General features: G+C 43.3%; 1 protein-coding gene across 1 annotated transcript in view; it reads right to left on the bottom strand.

Annotated features, from left to right (window-relative positions):
* The window catches only part of CCSER1 (coiled-coil serine rich protein 1), a 903,890-nt gene extending 884,227 nt beyond the window's left edge, over positions 1 to 19,663 (bottom strand). Inside the window, exon 1 of the mRNA XM_054163290.1 lies at positions 19,391 to 19,663. The gene's annotated coding sequence lies outside the window, so the exon portion shown is untranslated. The remainder of the gene's footprint in view (positions 1 to 19,390) is intronic.
* Between the last annotated feature and the right edge of the window lie 287 nt (positions 19,664 to 19,950).

Raw genomic sequence — 19,950 nt, 5'->3', positions numbered from 1 at the left:
CCTTAAGAAATACACAGGGTGGAGTCCTCAAGATAAGAGCTATCAAAAGGGAAGGAAGAGAGGTGGCTGCCATCTCTGACTATAGTCTTTAAAACAGGAAATACTGAAGATGCACTCTGCTCTCCTGCCCCACTGCTCCCACCCACATTCTGCAGCATGAAGCTTTTTCAACCTCAGAAAATTATTCATTAATATTTGTACAGTGCTTTGGGAAAGGTCAAGTGCTGTGCAAGCACTAAATATTATTGCCATGGTAAGGAGACAGAAAAGGCTTTAAAGTAGTGTAAAAATACACACATGCACACACCCCTCTGCCATTTAAGAGTAATTAATATATATTCTTATAGTAGAGCAGATATTTGTTCTCAAGTTTTAATACACCTTACTTTTGCTTTTACTTATACCACAGTTCAGAGGAAAAGAACTTGAAAGAGAAATTTAAGCCAATTTTTAAGATTATTACTGCTGCAGAAATCTGTGAAAAGCAACATAGTCGAAAGGATCACCCAGCAGTTTTCACTGGGCAGTAGAAAACACCTGTATCACAGAAGTCATGTGTGCAAAAGGAAGGAAGCTGATGTAAATATGTACGTTTTACCCCACACTGACGCACAGCGTTCATTATGCCTGCTCAGAAATTTCCCGGAGGGGGGAAAGCAAGGCCATAGTCATTGTCACACTGTCCATCTCTCACTGGTGCTGCTGCCTTTGCTCTGAAGTCTCTACTGGTCCCCAAACAGGCTCATTTCAAAGAGCTACAGCTGTCCAGCTGTCATATGGCAAAATGAGCATCATTTAAAGACAGCAGTCCCACTGCCATTCTCTAACACACCGCCAAGCTCCTAGCACACAACCTGCACACATATGCACAAAACATCACTCTGTCCTTGATTCAAGATTTCTCCCCTCCTTCCTCACAGGCCCTTACTGCTGTCCTTCTCTACCTAGTCAAGTAATTTTCTACATTTTCCCACCACCAAGGTCCTGATGATCCCTGGCATCTTCTGCTACAACCGAAACCAGAGCATGGCATTGAAGTAGCTGATTGAAACCAATCCAGGAAATTGTCTACCACAGCTCACTAGGCAAAAATAAGGACAGATCTTAGAACAGGACACCCCCATCAAATCCTAGAGTCACAAAAATGCTTACAACCAGCCTCTCACTCAGCAAACAGTACTCCCACTACAGTCTGTCACAGTGACACGGCACCCAAGTGGGTTTGGCTGATGCACATAGGAGAGCCTTTGAAAATGTCCTCTACTTGCAATATCCTGAATAGGTAAGGTTCAGCCTTGCTGCAAATGCTTTGGTTTGTAGATTACATTTTGTTGTGTTTCATTAGCATAGCTTAAGTATTAAATAATATTTTAAACAAATAAATAAGGGATATGGGGCAGCTTTAGGCCTCCGAGTCATTAAAATCTTGGACTTCCAACCACATCATTATCTGTGTGTGTCTGCTGACACTACTATCAATTTTGAAGAAAGAACTCACAGATAGGAAACCACACGAATGAACTGGCCCCAGACCAAAAGGAAATAATGTAGCATCCTAAACTACAGAACTCAGTAGCAGTTCAATCGTCATTTGCTTAATTATACCTTATGACACTGCAGCATAAACCAAACTCTCATACATACACACATACAGTCTATACTAAAAACAACCTGTGCTACACAAAATAAAGTCCAAAGTTTGAAGCCAGCCCAGAAACGTGCTATATGCCAACCATACACTGCACCCCATGACATGCTACCGCAGCAATCTTCTGCAGCACCCAGCTGCAGCAGAGCGGTGGATACCATACACTAATCCTCAACTACCCACAGACTTTTGGGCTTTGTTTTCCTCTTGGAACGCTGATGAATTTGAATATAACTCTCAGCACAAACTCTTCTTTGGAGAAGTACTCTTTCCAAGAAGGGAAGAAAGAATATCACGACTGAAGTCCCAAAACTCCAGACAATCACGGTGGAAATAAAATTAGAGAAAGCTGGTTAAATGATGGTCTTTGTATTGAGAATTCAGATAAAAGATCAGTATAGCTCACTGCACTTGCCGTGGGTTCAGATTCACAGCTAAAGTGTTTAGGTATCCACTAGAGTCCAAGAACGTGTCAATATGGAAACACGTTCATAACAGCTTCAATCTATGCACTGGCTACATAGAGTGCCTCATAAAATTCCAGGTCAGCATCAAACCCCTATAGAAACACTGAGCCAAGACACTAAGATACAGGAAAGAGTAAATTTTTCCCCGTTTAATCTCCAGAGGATGATGGACTTTATTAACCAGATGCCACCCATCTTTCATTTCAGTGAGCTGAAAGAACCAATTAGACGCACGTTTTCGTAATGAAAATGTGAATTCAACGTGAAGCTTTGTCTAACAACAGACTTGTACAGCAAAGCCTAAGCAGAGTTAAGCTATGGTCTCTGAGGGCTCCTCCTGGCAGGCTGCTCATGGAGGATAGGGAGTGACTGCAGCTGCATGTGTTCACAGATGCAGAAGACAAAAGGCCGGCAGATACAAAGGAAAGCAGCTGAAGTTGTAGCTGAGGATAGGAGACCAGAAACCTAAGTTTCTGGTTAGCAAAATATGTAATCACTTAATTGTTCAGTTAGGAAAATGCCTGTTCCTTTTTCATTCAGTATTCTCAAGAAAGCAAGACTTAAGTGTACTCTTACACAATAGAGCTGCAAGCTTTTAGGAACAGCCTACCATGAGAGCCATGAACACTGGCTAGACATGTGGACCTTCCAGAGGACAGCCTGTGGGCCAGACCAGGCACATGAGACACTTGCATCTGGCCTATCATCTAGAAGATACGCACAACAGCTGCTCAAGCAATGATCTCGGACCCACTAGCTGAGTGCTTCCCCTTGAACACAGTCTGGCATACAACATAGCTGCCTCTTCTGCAGTTGCCTGGGGGATGGCATTTGCTGCCAAGGATGCAGGGAAGCACTTTTCAAGTCCTGGATCCTTCTTTCTGCCCTAAAAAATTGAGCCACCCTATCCACTAGGTCATATCAAGATGAGTTCCACCAAAGAAATTTTAAACCAAATTTAATTCAATATATAGGCTTACAGAAAACAATCTTCTATGAGAAAATGAACTGTATCCATATTTATTTTTTAAGTCCCATGGAAACCAATTACATTAATGAATCTCTTTCCAACAACTTTCTTAAGACTGTCCCAGTGTGCAGAGACATGAAGATGGAAGAGGCTAGATAATTTTCCTAGTTAAAATTGTAATATAAATAAATGGACAGAGTGATTAGCATAGGCAGTGAAAAATGCTTCCATATTCAAAATACTTTAGTGTTAAACAAAAGATGCCTGAACTGCTGAGACTTTGAAAATAATCACTTTTGCCATTCATCCATCCAGAGTCTTAAAGCAAAATTTACCAGGTGATATTGTGCATCCCAGGAATAATTCTACTATTCTCAGATTTTAGGGAGAGAGTTACTAACACGAGCATCACTGTAGATGAAGTTTCCTCTTACCTGCACTTCCACTTCCATATTTCTATTTAACAAGTTCCTCTTTTCTTTTTCTTGTTAACTCAGGGAAGCAGACATTAACTCCTCAAACTAAAATATTTTCTGATTTTTCACTAAGCTTCCCTCATTTTCTATAGACCCTCCACAAGCTGACATCATATTGACACCAAACTGACTCATTCCAGCAAGCAGCCTCCCTAACAAAACACACAGCAGGGAAAACATCTCCATATTTCTGCTGAGTGCTCCCCAGGGCAGAGACATATTGCAGCTTTCTGCCCTGCAGAAATGGGTTTTGGCTACCCCTATTTCAGTAAGTCACTCTTTTGCTAATGCAGTTGAAGGGTGACCTAAATCTTTGCTTCTTATTCATGCAATGTTTCATTTAGCTTATTAAAATGAGCCCTGTACAAGTGACTTCATCTTATTATGCAGCACATACCACTCTTTGAAATTGAATTCCTCTTATTATGTATACACCAACAACCTTTTTGTTCATCTATAATCTGAAAGTTTAAGAACCGATTGCTTGAAAGAAGTGATGCTAGGCATGGCCACGGTGCTTTTCACACCATTACCCATTAAAGGGTCAAACAGTGACACGCACATGGTACATGAGAAAGTAGAAAAGATCAAACAAAATACAAATGCCTCAGATTCCTTCTTCCTATAAATAGAGTTGAGAGGCTAAAATACCATCAGATATGAGCAATCTAATGTTAATCTGAAGTCATGTTACAGAATCAGAAATTAATTCTGCTGCCAAGAAATTTTTGCCATCATTTGATACCCAGAAAACAAGATCTCCCTCAGCAGGCCACATGGGACCACAGATTATTAAAGTTCAAACAACAGCAGATCAGCAGCACCCCCTCAGCTCACAGAACAAGATTGTCAGTTCATGCAATTTACATTACCTTGGGCACTGAGGACCTAACTAGCTCTCGCAAAGACTTTCAGGTCTTCATTTCAACAACTGTAAACACTTTTAATTTGAGGCTGCTTCTGAACACACAGCTTTGATCTGGTGCAGCCATGCCCAAGACACAGCCAGACGGCCGGCAAAACTGCCTCAGGCATTGGCTACGTCTTATGTCCAGGAAGAACTTAAGACACAGTCCCCCACAAAATATTCTTCCCATGTTCTACTACTTTCACATCAGAATTTCTGAATATTTGGTAACACTCACTGGATTCCACTTCCATAAACTTGTCCTACATCCCCTTGGAAACCTACAGCTTTCATGACATGCTCTGGTATTTAGTTTCACCTTTCTGCATCTATGGCATGAAGAGCATAATATTTTTTTAAAATACTGGCTACACTTACTATTATTTGTCACAGCCAATGATAATCAATAAACACAGGCAATTATCTGTATTAATTTTGGCTGTATTTTCCACATTTCAACTGATCTTCAAAATGTATCCATTGAGGAGACAAAAACCCTTTAAATCAAAAATCTTTCAAACTCAATAGCCACTCTTCGGACGGCTGTCCCCAGAGAGTGGCTGTCAATGGTCCACAACCAAGTGGAGGCCAGTGGCAAGTGGAGCCCCTCAGGGATCAGTACCGGCACCAGGCTTGTTTAACATCTTTGCTGGTGACATGGACAGAGGCATTGAGTGCACCCTCAGCAAGTTCACTGACACCAAGCTGTGAGGTGCAGCTGACAGCTGGAGGGAAGAGATCCCGATGAGGTTCAACAAGACCACAGGCAAGGTCCTGCAGCTGGGTTGGGGCAACCCCAGGCACTGATATAGGCTGGGCAGGGACTGGCTTGAGAGCAGTCCTGAAGAAAAGGCCTTGGGGGTGCTGGTGGATGAGAAGCTCAACATGAGCCAGCAGTGAGTACTTGCAGCCCAGAAAGCCAACCAGAGCCTGGACTGCATCAAGAGAAGTGTGACCAGCAGGGCCAGGGAGGTGATTCTGGCCCTCTGTTCCACTCTGGTGAGAGCCTACCTGGAGCACTGTGTCCAGTTCTGGAGGCCCTACTACAAGAAGGATCTGGAGGTGCTGGAATATGTCCAGAGAAAGCCCATGAGGATGAGTAGAGGGCTGGAGCTCCTCTCCTATGAAGGCAGACAGAGAGAGTTGGGGTTTTTCAGTCTGGAGAAAAGAAGGCTCCAAGGAGACCTTTTAGTAGCTTTCCAGTATTTGAAGAGGGCTACAAGAAAGCTGGAGAGGGACTTTTTAGGGTGTCAGGGAGTGATAGGACTGGGGGGAATGGAGCAAAACTAGAAATGGGTTGATTCAGATTGGATGTTAGGAAGAAGTTCTTCCCCATGATGGTGGTGGCAGCCTCATCCCTGGAGGTTTCTGCAGCCAGGCTGGATGTGGCTCTGGGCAACTGCTGTAGTGTGAGGTGTCCCTGCCCATGGCAGGGGGTTGGAACTGGATAATCCTTGAGGTCCCTTCCAACCCTGACAATTACATTTTCTGAAGGCACTCGTTCCTTCCTTCAAGTTGTACAACTAATTAAAATCAAATATAGCCTTCTCTCTTAAATCCGCAGATTTATTCTAAAAGATTTCCACCATGAAATTCAAAATCCTTTTAGGTATCTATGCCTTGCTTCACCCAAAGCAGTGACATCATCAATTTCATGTCTACAGGTGGGGAGAGGGGGTGGGAAGTAACAGCAGAGCTGAAACTAGAAAAGAAAAATAAAGACAAAGAAGTGAGAGTTGCTGAAACAGTGTTTTAAATACAGGTTAAATATTTAAAATAGGTAAAGCATTAATAAATTATTCATTTACTATTTTAAAATACAGCAGCTAGTTCTCAGGTTTTGTATCTGTAGAGTCTTTTCTTGACTTGCCTGGTCTGTGCTTTCCAGGGAAGAGTGTTGAAACCACAGTAACAGTCTGAATTACTTACAGATTTAGAGAGAGATTAACCCAGCTTTTCAGTAATGATAGCATTTTCTCAAAAGCCCACGGAGGTCATGGCTAGCTTTAATGATATATTGTTTATTACATTCAGGACATCGACAAAAGTAATTTAGATGAACGAGGTAGTTCAGTACAGAAAGTGGTGTTGTGAATTGCGTGCCTTACTCAGCTCTTGAAAAGCCCACAGCCTGTTCCTCCACAGCAATCACAAGTAATCATATGCCTTTCAACTACACTAACTCATACACATCACAAAGTAGGCCAGGAGCTGCTGGAAAGCTATTGTCTTGCTAGAAGGACACACCACCCCCCTCCTCCTGTGGTTTCAAATCCAGCAAGATTTCCCTAACAGAGAGAAACAGTGAAGTGTCAGATGAGGATAATGGATGAGCACAGTCCAGAAAGCCAGTCAGAGGGTACCAAAGTTTACAGGGTAGGACTTGCTAATGAGTCAGCTAACGAGGCACGCAGTGTCAAACCAGCCTGTGAGCACCAAGCTCTCAAGGATGAACAAGCTGGAAAGCACACAGTTCCTCCTGCTGGAATAGACCTAGGAGACCTGTTCCTTGTTAAACACTGTCAGTGCAAGATGTTGTTTCAGGTACAGTATAAAAGGGAGGTCCCCAGTCCAAAGCAAAGGATCTGAGGATCGGCATTGTTCTGGTGAAACAGAAGACCCACATGCTGCTCCACTTGAACAGACAGCCCAAAAGAGAGACAGAAGGTAAAACCAGAGCAAAAGAGCACAATACACAGGGAGTCTGTCAAGCTGCTCAAACACAGCCTTACAGTGAATGAAGGGTAAGCACCAGGACAGATGGCAGAAACTTTTAAAGCTTACCGGTGGCTTTATTTTCTTTTGTAATTAGATGTAGCTGCAGAGATTAGCACAAGATAGTAAACACTTTGAGGATTACTCTGAAATTCATTTCTGTATCCATCTCCTCCTAGACCAACAAACAAATACAAAATACATCGCTTCACCTCCAGCCAGGATATGATTTCAATTTCCAACAAATCTGACCTCTCCAGTAAATGCCACTCAGTAGGAAAACCCTCAAGGGCATTAAATGGACAACATGAGGCATGCAAACACTCCTTTCTAGCACAGCATTTCTCGTGAATCTAATAATATGAAGATAACACTGGACTCTTTGTACAAACCTTCCCAGGATGATGTGACAGGCTGTGACTTAGCATTTACTGCAGCAAAAGCACTTGTCCATTTTTCATGCATTGATTAACTAATGCCAAAACCAAACAACACACACACAAAAGAAAAACACACAACAGAACACTGATGGCAAGTATCTCCTGAAATAATTTCCCCTATATGTATCAGAGTTCCCTTAACACCATGAATGTATGTAGAATATTACTTTGTTCAGCTATATTGACCTCACTTTACTTTGAGTAAGGATTGGAGGACAGGGAATAAAGAGAATCACATTATTGTTCATAATAGCTTTTGACTTGGGAATTCAGAAGACATCTAAGCAGCACATACTGGTTAATTTACTTTGATATGTGAAGATTAACTCCAGGGAAATAAAAATAATACATTCAAGGATTTTTTCCCACCACGCCTGTAATTGTTTCTATTGTCACAAATTCATTAAATTCCTCTGGTAAACCCTTAAGTATTATAGGTCTGTGACATTCAAGATAATAAAGTAGCCCATATGACAACTTTCCCAAATAATAATCATTCGTAACTGATAAATTACAAAAGGTATTTGTAACACACAAATACAGGATCCAGAGCACAACTGAATTGCAGCCACCACTGACTGAAGCGTAACTAACATCAGCAAAGGTAGAAGTCTCACAGTGCCAAAAGCAAGAATCACAGCCTAAGAAAAGATGCTTCACCCTTGAGTCACTTTGTTACACCCTACAAACCAGTTTACCTCAGCGTTAACAGGTGCATTTCTGCAAACAAGCTCATCAAATTATTTTGACAGAGCACATCAATGCACACCTGTCTGACAGAGCAAGCCAAGCTCACTTCATACATAAACAGCTCTCGAATAATCACCGCAGCGCCCTGCCCAAACTGCTTTCCAAAATAAATAACCACATGAGGAGGTTCTTGCTGTTGTTACCGTGCCAAAAACTCACACCGTATCATTATTTTTCATAGCTATTCTTCAGCATTTATTCTGTGTGTTCTCCACCACAAACTGTGATCAGCTACAGTTCAGAAACGCAGTGTTTTTAAACCCTAGCACAGAGACTGAAGTACTGCAACTTATTGTTCCATACAACTGTAAAGCTTCTCTTGACACAAAGATTCCCTTGCTTTACTCCTAAGCTCGTTTTCTACTCGAGTAACAAACACTGAAAACACTGATAGGACTGCACACTATTTGAATACAATTCGGATTTTGTAGTCACTACTAATGGGTGTTTTGCTATTGCACAGAAAAACAGATGCTACTATCTGAAGTTTTCTCCTACTTCTCCACTTCTAATGTACCTTCTTAAACCGGAGGTACCAGAAAGATGTTGAATGGCAGCAGAGCATAGCTTCCTAGTCTCCCATCTTCAGCTGGGTATCCACAACTAGGATCTTTCCTTCAGTTACTTATACTATGACCAGCCCAATACACAGTTCATTACATCAGCAGGGCTTCTGTTCTTCCAAGCACTTAGGTGCATACCACAAAGCAAAACCAACTGACCTGCAACTTCTCAACGTTAGGGTTCAAATGGGTTTCCCCCATCCTTTTCTGACAACACACCACAAAAAGAAGTGGTCTGGCCACCTTTGCTTGTGCGATAGGTTTGCTGGATGTCAGTGAAAACAGACTACCTTAAACACACAATACCTGTTACCTTCTCAGTCAAACACTGAGTTTAACAAAAGCTCCAAACCTGCAACATGCTTCCTTCAGAACTTCAGGTAGGTTAAGTGTCCAAAACAAAAACACCACCAAATCCTCAAGTGGTGTTAACAGATACAGCACACAGGCTTACACACATCAATTTTCATCAGGCAGGCATCAGTCCAACGCCCTAAATGCATGCTCCACCCTGGGCTTTTGGAAAAGGTAATATCAAATTAATCCAGGGGAGAAAGCATGACCCTTATTGAAAAAGAAAAGAAAAACAGAGAAAAACACAACACACACACCAAACCATAACCTAACAAGTCCCTCCACAACTTCAGAAAACCACTCAGGCTTTTTTCTTCATGTACCATTATGAGTGCCAGAACCAGCAAGGTCTAGTTACATACAGATTTGCATGTGGTGGTTAGTTCATTTTAATGTCTAAGAAGTTCCCAGAAGCCAGGACACATACAAGACTCCTCTCCTAGGTTAAGTCTTTGATACTCATCACAGAATGACTTCACTAGGCAGCTTTTCTCTCAGCCAGAGAATTTACATGACTCTCTTCCCCAAAGTCTCAAAACTTATTCAAACTTTAATCATGTTTCAAGACTTCCATTCTTTAGTCAAATATTGCCAAAAGCAAGCAACGAGTTCAAAACTATCTGGTGCAGATTAAAATACAAGCAATGCACCAGGACAGCAGGGTATCAAGGATCATTTCCATAGGAAATCAGGATAAACTACTTGCATAGTATTGCCTTTTCATCCGCCCTCTGAGCACCACAATTTGTGCCAAAGGCTTGCAAGCTTAATTTTGAACTTCGAGGACAGAAAACCAGCTTCAAGTGGAACAAAGGAGAACCAACAATATACCAAAGGACAGATGCTAAAGGCACCACAGTTCAAAAGATACTGCCTTGCCTGCCTTCTCCACCCTTCTTTCACTTGGCCCAGAATTTGTTAGGCAGTCACTGCTCAACATCAGAAATACAAGGCCAAACAGCAGCTGCAATAGGTACGTTTGTCTCCACTGAGTGAAGCAGTAGCATGAAAGTGGCTGAAGATCTAGACCCATAAGCATACCTTTGTAAACAGCTTTTAATTCCTTCAGTATTTAGTATTAAGAAAATCTCCCCAGACTTTGTATAATTTCTGTTTTCACTATCTAAACTAGAGGGAATTATTAGTTTCTGAAAACCAGTTAAAAAAGGGGATAACAAACAGAGTTCAAACTCCTTGGATTTTTTGTTTGGTGGGTCGTGGTTTGGCTTTCACTCAACTGGGAGAGTGGGACATCTTCACCTTCCTTTCAAACCTTCCTCAAATCCTTGACTTGAAACAGTTCGATTTCCCACAGTTCCTCACCCATAGCTCTCATGCCTCTCTCAAGCTGCTCTGTGTCAAGTTATGTCTTGTTTTAACTATACAAATTCTTTATGTTAAGGACTCAGTCTGTATTTAGAAAATGCTGCATAAAGGTACAGTGCTATGTAAGTATTTCACAGCTCCTCTGGTGTTCAGCTTCACCATTTTGGATGTCACAGGCATTGTCCTGAGCAGCTGCAAACTACAAGTTAAAAAGAATCACTAATATAAGTAGAGAATTAGCTCCTTTACACCTACTTTTTATTCCCTTAATTATTTTCAAAGCACATAAAATCACAATAAAATAGCTACACAATCAAATGAAAGCATGGGGAAACAGCTAAACTCTGTGATTCTCTCACCTTTTTCAGTTGTAACTTCATGCGCTCCTTCTTCAATTAACAGTATCATCCTAAGGCCCTCTTAAAATAAGACTAAAAATAACCTCAACATTGCCAACACACAACTTTAAGAAACTTCATGCTCACAACATAGTAAACTTTTGAAAGCACCACAGCTTACCTTCTGACTTACACAAGACATACATATACATGCATGCATGCAGGTATTTACCCCTGCAAATGGATCCCTATGGTCCCTAGGGAATATTCTGTATCCCTGGATGAGTTAGCTAAAAATGTCATTCAAGTCTTATTAATGCCATAATCTCTTAATCTGAAACTCTTACAGGTATAAATGCTGTGCATCTATTGACAAAGAAGACTCAGATGCATAATCAAGTTATTAGGCCTACAGCTATGACACATAAAGTGGCTGTTTGTAATCTCTTAGCTCACATCAAGCACTAAATGATTAAGTCCAAACTAACTTTTCTGTCCATTAAAAATACACACAAGATCTGCAGAGATGCAGATCTGACAGCCTAAACAGCCCTGTAGCTTCTGGCTCTGCTTTCTGCCCATCTAGAGTTTAATCTGCAACAAAGCCTACTGTTGACAGACAATTGTGTATTACTCCTCTACTAAGGGCCAGGAGCAATTACTAAAGAGCGGTGTGAAATTTGCTGAGACCCTGCCACAGCGAGTCAGCCACCAAAACCGTATTTGACCATGATCAGGATGCTAAAAATGAGGGCTTAAGAGAGGACAGAGATTACCTTGTGGATAACGTGACTAATCTCTGAATTTCTTCTAACAGCTTTTTTGTAGTAGAGTAGAACAAAGGCATGAGAGCATAGCAGCTGACTTTTCTTTCACTCTCTCCCACCTATTCTTTTTCTTCCCCATCTTAGCAGATGCCCCAGAGTTTGGTAGCAATAAAGATTATCAGATCAAAAGCCGCCATGTGGTGGCAGCTCTTAACAGCTGACTAACTTATTTCTCTATATTCCTTTTACTTCCTCCTCACCTACTCCACATGCATCTTTTCTGCAGCTGTCTTTACTGTCAAACAGAGTTTTCCCAAATTCCACATTCTCCCTTCTACTTTCCTACTATTTATACACTTCTGAAAAACTAAACCACAGGCAAACATTTTAATGTCTCTGGGCTTTTTAACCTCTGCTCCAGCTAGACTTCACAAAAACTCTAAATGTTTTGGACCTGATACAGTGCCCTTGTATAATGACCATTAGTGTCTAATGGTACAGACCAATTTATTTTCAGGCACAGTGATCTTGTTCATGCCATTTGTATTTGCAGCACCTTGACTATTCTAAAATTCCTATTCCCATTCTTCAGCAAGAAGAATTCTGATAACCTAATTTTTAGATGCACTAAGAATTTAACAATGTAATAAACAAAAAAATGCTATACAAAGCAAGCTAACAGCCACATTATTTGAGGGTATAATCCAGGCCTCATTCAAATCACTGCAGTTTTGCCACAGGCTTACAGGGACAACATTTCTCACAGAGCTTGTATCTGCCACATTAAAAAAAAAAAAAAAAAAGGCCTCAAAACACTAACAAGATGTTTGAGTCTTCTACCCACATCACTGCATTACCTATAGCTACAAAACACTCAAGAATTCACACAAAATAAAACCACATTATTCAGGTATTGAAAGTGAGGGCAGAGTCCACCATCAGCTTTGCACATCACACTCCTTTTATGCTGGGAAACAGCAAAACCAAACAAGAACAGCAGATACCTACCTACATTTGCTCTCCCACCCCAGCATCCTCAGTTCATTAACCTCTAGCAGAAGGATTGTAGGTGGAGCAATTATAATGCACTCATAGACAGCCTCTGGAAGTCACACATGTGTGCCTCCACATACTACGAGTAGCCAAGTAGTCATGCCACAAGAGATTATACCACAATGTTTGCGCTTGTATATCCATATGGAAACTAATATTTGTCTTACAAGATACCAATTTGTGAATTGAGGATAGGCAATACTAGCATGTGGTTTAAGTATCAAGAAATATTAAACATTTAATACATATTGATATTATCTATAGATACTTTGTAATTTTAAGTACAACTGATATTTTGCACTCGCAGCTGAAGGCACGATCTGCTGTCACTGTATTTGAGAGATCTATGAATCTGAAAGAATATTCATCACTTTGCAGCATCGCTTGACTTTAGATGACTATGGAGAAAGCTACATCATTTTCCCTATAGACATTTTCTGCCAGTCACCTCCCTTCAGCAACACTGAGAGAAAAAAAACACTAATATATAATTGGAGGAATCTACTTAGTAAGGCAGTTTATTAATATTTCTGAATATGGCAAATTAAATTAGCTTGTTAGCACTTTCATCCTTTCAGTATATAAATTAAGTTCTTATTTAAAGCTCCTGTGTTAACAGCAGAATAAACATTATTCTTGCACAGACTAAAGCAACAAGTATGGTGATGATTAAGAGTTTCCATCGTATATTCTGGTCACCCAGAACCCAGCCTACATATTTTCAAATTATAAACCCTGTTAAAGCAGTCACCAGGGCTCCTATTGGAAATCAGTAGCTGGATAAAACTGCCAAAACTTCTCCAAGAATGGATAGCAATGTTTCTTTCTTCTCACTCCTCACCAGTCATACAATTAAAAAAAAATAAAATAAAATCACAGAATCACAAAACGATAGAGGTTAAAAGGGATTCCTGGGGATCATCCAGCCCAGCCCCCCTGCCCAAGCAGGTTCACTTTGAGCAGGTTGCACAGGAACATGACCAGGCAGGTTTTGAAACTCTCCAGAGAGGCAGACTCCACAACATCTCTGGGCAGCCTGTTCCAGGGCTCCAACACCTTCACAGCAAAGTTTTTCCTTGTGTTTAGATGGAACTTCCCGTGTTCCACATTGCCCCCTTTGCCCCTTATCCTGTCACTGGGCACCACAGGAAAGTGTCTGGGCCCATCTCAAGCTGCGCCAGGGGAGGTTTAGGCTGGATGTTAGGAAGAAGTTCTACAGAGAGTGATTGCCCATTGGAATGGGCTGCCCAGGAAGGTGGTGGAGTCACCATCATTGGAGGTGCTCAGGAGGAGACTTTGATAGGGTGCTTGGTGCCATGGTTTAGTTGATTAGGTGGTGTTGGATTAGTTGATAGGTTGGACGCGATGATCTTGAAGGTCTCTTCCAACCTGGTTTATTCTATTCTATTCTATTCTCTTGATGCCTGCCCTTTGGATGTTTAGAAGTATTGACAAGATCCCCTCTCCTCTTCTCCAGGCTTAACAGCCCCAGGTCTCTCAGCTTCTTCTTGTTAAGAGAGATGTTCCAGTTCCCCACTCATGTTTGCAGCTCTCCACTGGGCCCTCTCCAATAGATCCCTGTCACTCTTGAACTGGGGAGCCCCGAACCAGACACTAGTGGGAGAAAAGAAGCCCAAAAACAAGAGTAAAAGAAGCAAAAACAGAGAAGAAGAAAGCCAGAGGTGGAAATCATAGAATCACCAAGGTTGGAAAAGACCTCAAAGATCATCAAGTCCAACCTCTCACCACAGACCTCGTGACTAAACCAATGCACTAGAACCACTGTGTTTTCACAAGCAACGATTTGCACTATCAAAATATGTGTAGGCAGAAAGTATTCCTTTTAACTTCCCACCAGTCTATCACAATTGGTGCTTCACACTGGAAGACAGATGTGACCCTTAGCAGCACCACTGACTGAGCTGGATCTCAGATTCCTGATATGCCAGAGCATTATAAAAAATTAAAGTGGTGATTCCTTAAATAATGTATCAGTGTCGTTACATTCTAGGAGTGCTGAACTGCTTTCTCTCAAACTTAACAACAAAATAAAACCCAGGGAAAGCTGCTTCTCCTAGACTGAAGGAAAAAAAAAAAAAAAAAAAAAAAGGGAAAAAAAAAAAGGGGAAGAAAACGTCTAGTAATTAATCGTCACAAAGAAAATGCTGCATAACTTTATACCCACATCCTGCAACTGAGTTTGTAGGAAGTTTCCATATCTATGCCAAGATATCCAAAAAGCTATATTAAAAGTTAAGTCATATGATAAGACTATGGGACTTGGGATAAATTCTCTGCTTCAGTTTTGCATCTATGTAGAAAATTATTGTACATTCATACTCAATACTCACAGGGACTTTCATAGCAGTGGGGGGAAAAATAGTACCATCTACAGTCAACTTTGAACATTTAGCTACAAGAATGTTCTCATCTAACTCTTGTAACACACCTCAACAGTGTTTTTAGGGTTTGTGCAGATTTACACAAGGTGTGCAACAGGGAAAAACAAACAAACAAAAAACCCACATAAATTCCTGGGTTTTTCCACATCCAGGACTTTGGTTTTGCATTTTGCTTACCTGCAGTTCCTTTTCCCTTACTTTATAGTAAAATATGTTGATAGTGTAACTACCCTGTACAGGACAGATCACAGTTCAAGTAAAAGCAGTAGCCTCCGTAGGAAACATTTGATTGCCATACAATGGAGAAATAAGACTACCATCTTCAGTCACTGAGGATGCAAGTTTATATTATCTCAGCAATACACTGCGCCATGTAGCGCAGAGACAATGAATCAGAGAGCAGTGAAGTACAAGTAACCACATGTTCAACTAGTGAGCAGCTATAGATAGGCTGAAGACAGAGCATGTAAAATCTATAGCTCCATTTTCCATGACACCAAAGTTACAGGCCCTGCTGAAGCCCAGGAATACACATGACGTGTTACAAGTCCAAGTGCTTACAGGTTGTGTATTTCATAGGCCATCTCACACAACCAGTACACTCAACAACTAAAGACTAATACCAAAGCATATTTATCAGCCTAAACCAGTTTACTATCATTGCAGAAAACTGCCAAATAAAGGCAATAATTAGCAAAAAATCTGATGAAGCTGCACATTACTTTCTCAGGAAACAAACCCTACTTGCCGTTATTTATATAGTTCCTTTTGCTTTCCTCCCTGTGATAAGACCCTACACAATTGCAGCAGAAACTACTCACAAGGGGAAGACCTGAGGCACTGAATCTTATAATAAGCAGAAACTGCAGCAAGAGAGAATATAATTCAGTTCTTCCCCCTAACAAGCTGGTAGTTATTCCAAAAATAAGTATGCACTGCTTATTAATTTGACTCAAAGTGTCTGTCAGGTTTCTTTTCGATTAATACTTTTGCTGACACACAAATGCTTTCCTTGTTTTAACAGATCTTAGAACAGCCAAGCAGCTTTCATGACTTACCTTACCTCAAAGGTGTGTGAAACACCTGGTGAATATACAGTCTTCTGATATTAGGACATCTCTAAAAGTACAGTGAAAACAGTCCAGGAATTTATACTCCCAGAATGTGCAGATTTGTATGGTTTCCAAAACCTACCATTAAGTTTACTTTGATAAAATACTTTTCTTGGTGACTTTTCTCTGTATAATTCACAGCACCACATATAAACCATACATTGACCTTAAGCAATTCTGATCTTACGAATACTCCAGATGGGCTAATTAGCAAAGCCAGTTTCTTCTGCAAACCTTCACAGAGGTGGAATTTGTCCAGAAGGAGCAACATCTCTACACCTCTCTTGCAATTTATGAAACACTTCCAAACAAAAACATTGCCAAATTAAGTTTTTCAACATTGTATTAACTACAGAGGCTTCCGTGAGGCATTAGTTTTGAAACAAGGAGAAATTCAACCACACGCAGCTTATGCAGCATGAGACATGGTGCTTTCACACACAACCACATGCTTAGACCTGAGGATACGAGATGCCTTTTCAGCATCTTCTGTAACTAACAGATCTAAACACCAAGTGCTAGTATCCTGCAACCCCCAACATGGTACATACCCAGAGTACTGCTTCAGGGCTCTCCTAGTACAGCTCCCTATGCCTATCCCCTCTAACCTGGCCTGCACCAAGCTCTACCTAAAGGGTGGTTGTAGCCAGGAGGCAGTTGGTCTCTTCTCTCAAGCAACCAGCACCAGAACAAGAGGACATAGTCTCAAGCTGCACCAGGGGAAGTTTAGGCTCAAGATGAGGAGAAAGTTCTTCACTGAGAGTTGTTTGCCATTGGAATGTGCTCCCCAGGGAGGTGGTAGAGTCACCATCCATGGAGGTGTTCAAGAGGGGATTGAACGTGCCACTTGGTGCCATGGTTTAGTCATGGGGTCTGTGGTGACAGGCTGGACTTGATGATCTTTGAGGTCCCTTCCAACCTTGGTGATTCTGCGATTCTCCAAAAGGCCAGCACTGCTCAAGCAAAGTATTCCAGAAAGACTACAGATCCTCACCTTGTGGGCTGACAGACAGCTTTCCCACTGAACTAAATTCCCTCACCAATCTCCTGCAGAAGCTGCATTTAGAATCAATCTGAGCCAAACTGGGAAAGTTTTCAAATTACAGGGACCCCTGCACCGTTGACTCCAAGAGGCAAAGGGGTTTACAAAAAATATCCCACTCATATTACATGCTTTCAAAAGATCCTGGAGAGTCATGTGCTACCTTCTCCTGAGACAGAGCTGCCTACCCAGGGGAGGTTGCTCTCCATTTGGGATGGTAGGGATGAGTAACATCTTCAGGGTGGAAAGAATCATTATATCTCTAGGAGGACTTTGTAAGGCCAGTTTTTCCTCTGGGTTATTCAGGTTGGAATCAGCCCTTCTTATTTCCATTTTCTAAGAAAACATTCTTGACATTTTTTACCGTTTCTGCAGTAATTCTCAGTCTTACTCAAAACTCACAGCTAAAGCAAGCCACTGCAAAGACAAGCACTAACTGAAAAAAAAAAAAAATTAAAAAAACTATGTACTGTTATTACCTCTAGGCAGATAAATACTGCTGTCCTTCGTATCAGTCACATTTGTACCACAGAGACACATACAATGAGGAGCTCTGAAGAGGACAAGAACTATCCTGGATGATTAGGTGCAATGTCTTTGCTATCTAAGCTTTTCCAGTTCATTAATATTTCACTTTTATATATTCCTCAGCTGCTTTTACAACATGTTTCTTTCTTTCCTTCTTAAGTATGAGCAAAGAGAATTGTTTGAAGTTAACTAGTAGACCTTGCCTCACATCCCTACCTCCATGGCCCCTGAGAATTTGATACTTCAAGTGCAATACATACTAGATAGAAATACACATCTGGCACAGAAAAGGGTAAGAGGAGATTCCGCCTCCCCCTTCTAGTTACATTCAACTATAAAAGGTGTGCAATAAGAAAATAAAGCATCTACAGTTTCTCTGTCAAGACACTTACTGCTGTCAAGCTCAAAGGCAAGACAGAGACAAACTCTGTGTCTCTGTATGTGTGTGTGTGCGCGTGTGTGTGGAGGTGGGGGTCTCTTCTCTGTGGAAAACCAGAACCACTCTGCTCCTTTGCAAGGCAACTCACAGCAAGGTTCTTTTCCTTGCCAGAAGTGAAAGATAACCTCTTTCAGCTGAGAGAAGCAAAACAAAAACTATCTAGCAGAAACGTGGAATTTTCACAAACCCCTTCCATAGTAAGCACTACCATCTGCTCCACTTTTTAAGCGTGCCATGTGATTTTGGAAAACACTGTGGAAAACACATCCTCCAGCTCCTGCCTCGAAATCCAGCCCCACAGCAGAGACTACCGGTGCCCCGGACATACCCATACACGTTTTGAAACCACCGCTCCCTGTCATCTTCACAGGTTAGCTGCAGACTGCTTAATAAGCACAGAGGGAGAGTGGGGGAGGGTAGAAAGAAGAAACGCCAAAAACGAACAAAAAAAGGATCCGATCCTTCTCCTTCACTTGCAGCAGCAAGGCCAGAACTGAATCCCGGAGAGCCGCAGCTACCGCGGCATCGGCTTCTCCCGGTATGCCCCACCGCAGGCCGGGCCCCGCAACGGCCCCGGGCTTCCCCCTGCGGCCCCGCCGGCGCTGCCTCTGCCCCGGGCTGGGGCCGAACCCTGTGTGACACCTGCGGGCACCGAGCCCCTGTCTACCCCACCACAAAGACGCTGGTGTTGGTGCCCCCCCCCGCCACCCGGCCGTCCTCGCTAATCCCCGCAGCTACTGAAGTGCAGCTCCCGGGGAGCAGCGCAGAGCTGCGGCACCGGCAGCCCCGATCCGCCACCACCACCACTGCAGCCGCGCCGCAGGTCGGCGCAGGGCGGCCGAGAGCCGCCGCCCCGCCGGCAGGGAAGGCGAGGCCAGGCGAAAGGAGAGGGACCGCCCGCGCCCCGGGGCAGCACCTTCTCGCATCACCGATGCTCTCGGGAAGCGAGGCGGCCCTCCCCGCCGCGCACCCGCACCCTCGCCCGCCAACCACCACCACGGGGTACCCGCATGCCGAGAACCCGGCGGCGACCCGCGGCCTGTGCCGGCAAGGCGAGCCCAGTGGTACCGCCCAGAGAGTGACGACGCGTTACCTGGCCGGGCTCCGCCAGCGCCCGGGGCGCTCTCCGTCCGCCGGCGGGGGCAAGGGACCCTCCTGGCCCCCTGCGGCGCCGCCACCGCCCTGCTGCTGCGCCGGGTAGCTCCCTGCGTCGCCCCGGCGTAGGGTGAATAATCCGTGCGGGGCGGCGGTAGCACCCCAGTCTGTCAGTCTGTCCGGCAGCCCGTGTCAGTCAGTCACTCACGCTGCGGCCGGGCGCGTGTGTGTGTGTGCGCGCAGCGGGCGGATTGGCGGCGGGCGGGGGCGGGCCGGGGCGGTGCTTCCGCGCGGAGCCGATGCGGGGAGTGCTGCGAGACGGCCGCTGCGTGTCCGCCCGCCCGCGAGGAGCGAGTCCGTACGTGTGGCGTGTCGTGAGGGGATGTCGTGCGTGTAAGCACGCGTGTCTCGGGGGGTGCCGGGTGCCCTCGTGTCCGTTCCTGGCCAGGCGTGTCCTCCACCGCTGCGTTGCCACCTGCCGGCTCTGCCCGCTGCCGCTGCGGGACCGGTGAGGCGCAGTACCCCACCGGGCTCAGCGCCAGCGCGGGGGCGGCCTGA

Source organism: Dryobates pubescens, chromosome 1, assembly GCF_014839835.1.
Source record: "Dryobates pubescens isolate bDryPub1 chromosome 1, bDryPub1.pri, whole genome shotgun sequence".
Lineage (NCBI taxonomy): Eukaryota > Metazoa > Chordata > Aves > Piciformes > Picidae > Dryobates > Dryobates pubescens.
This window is presented reverse-complemented; position numbering and strand designations above follow the sequence as displayed.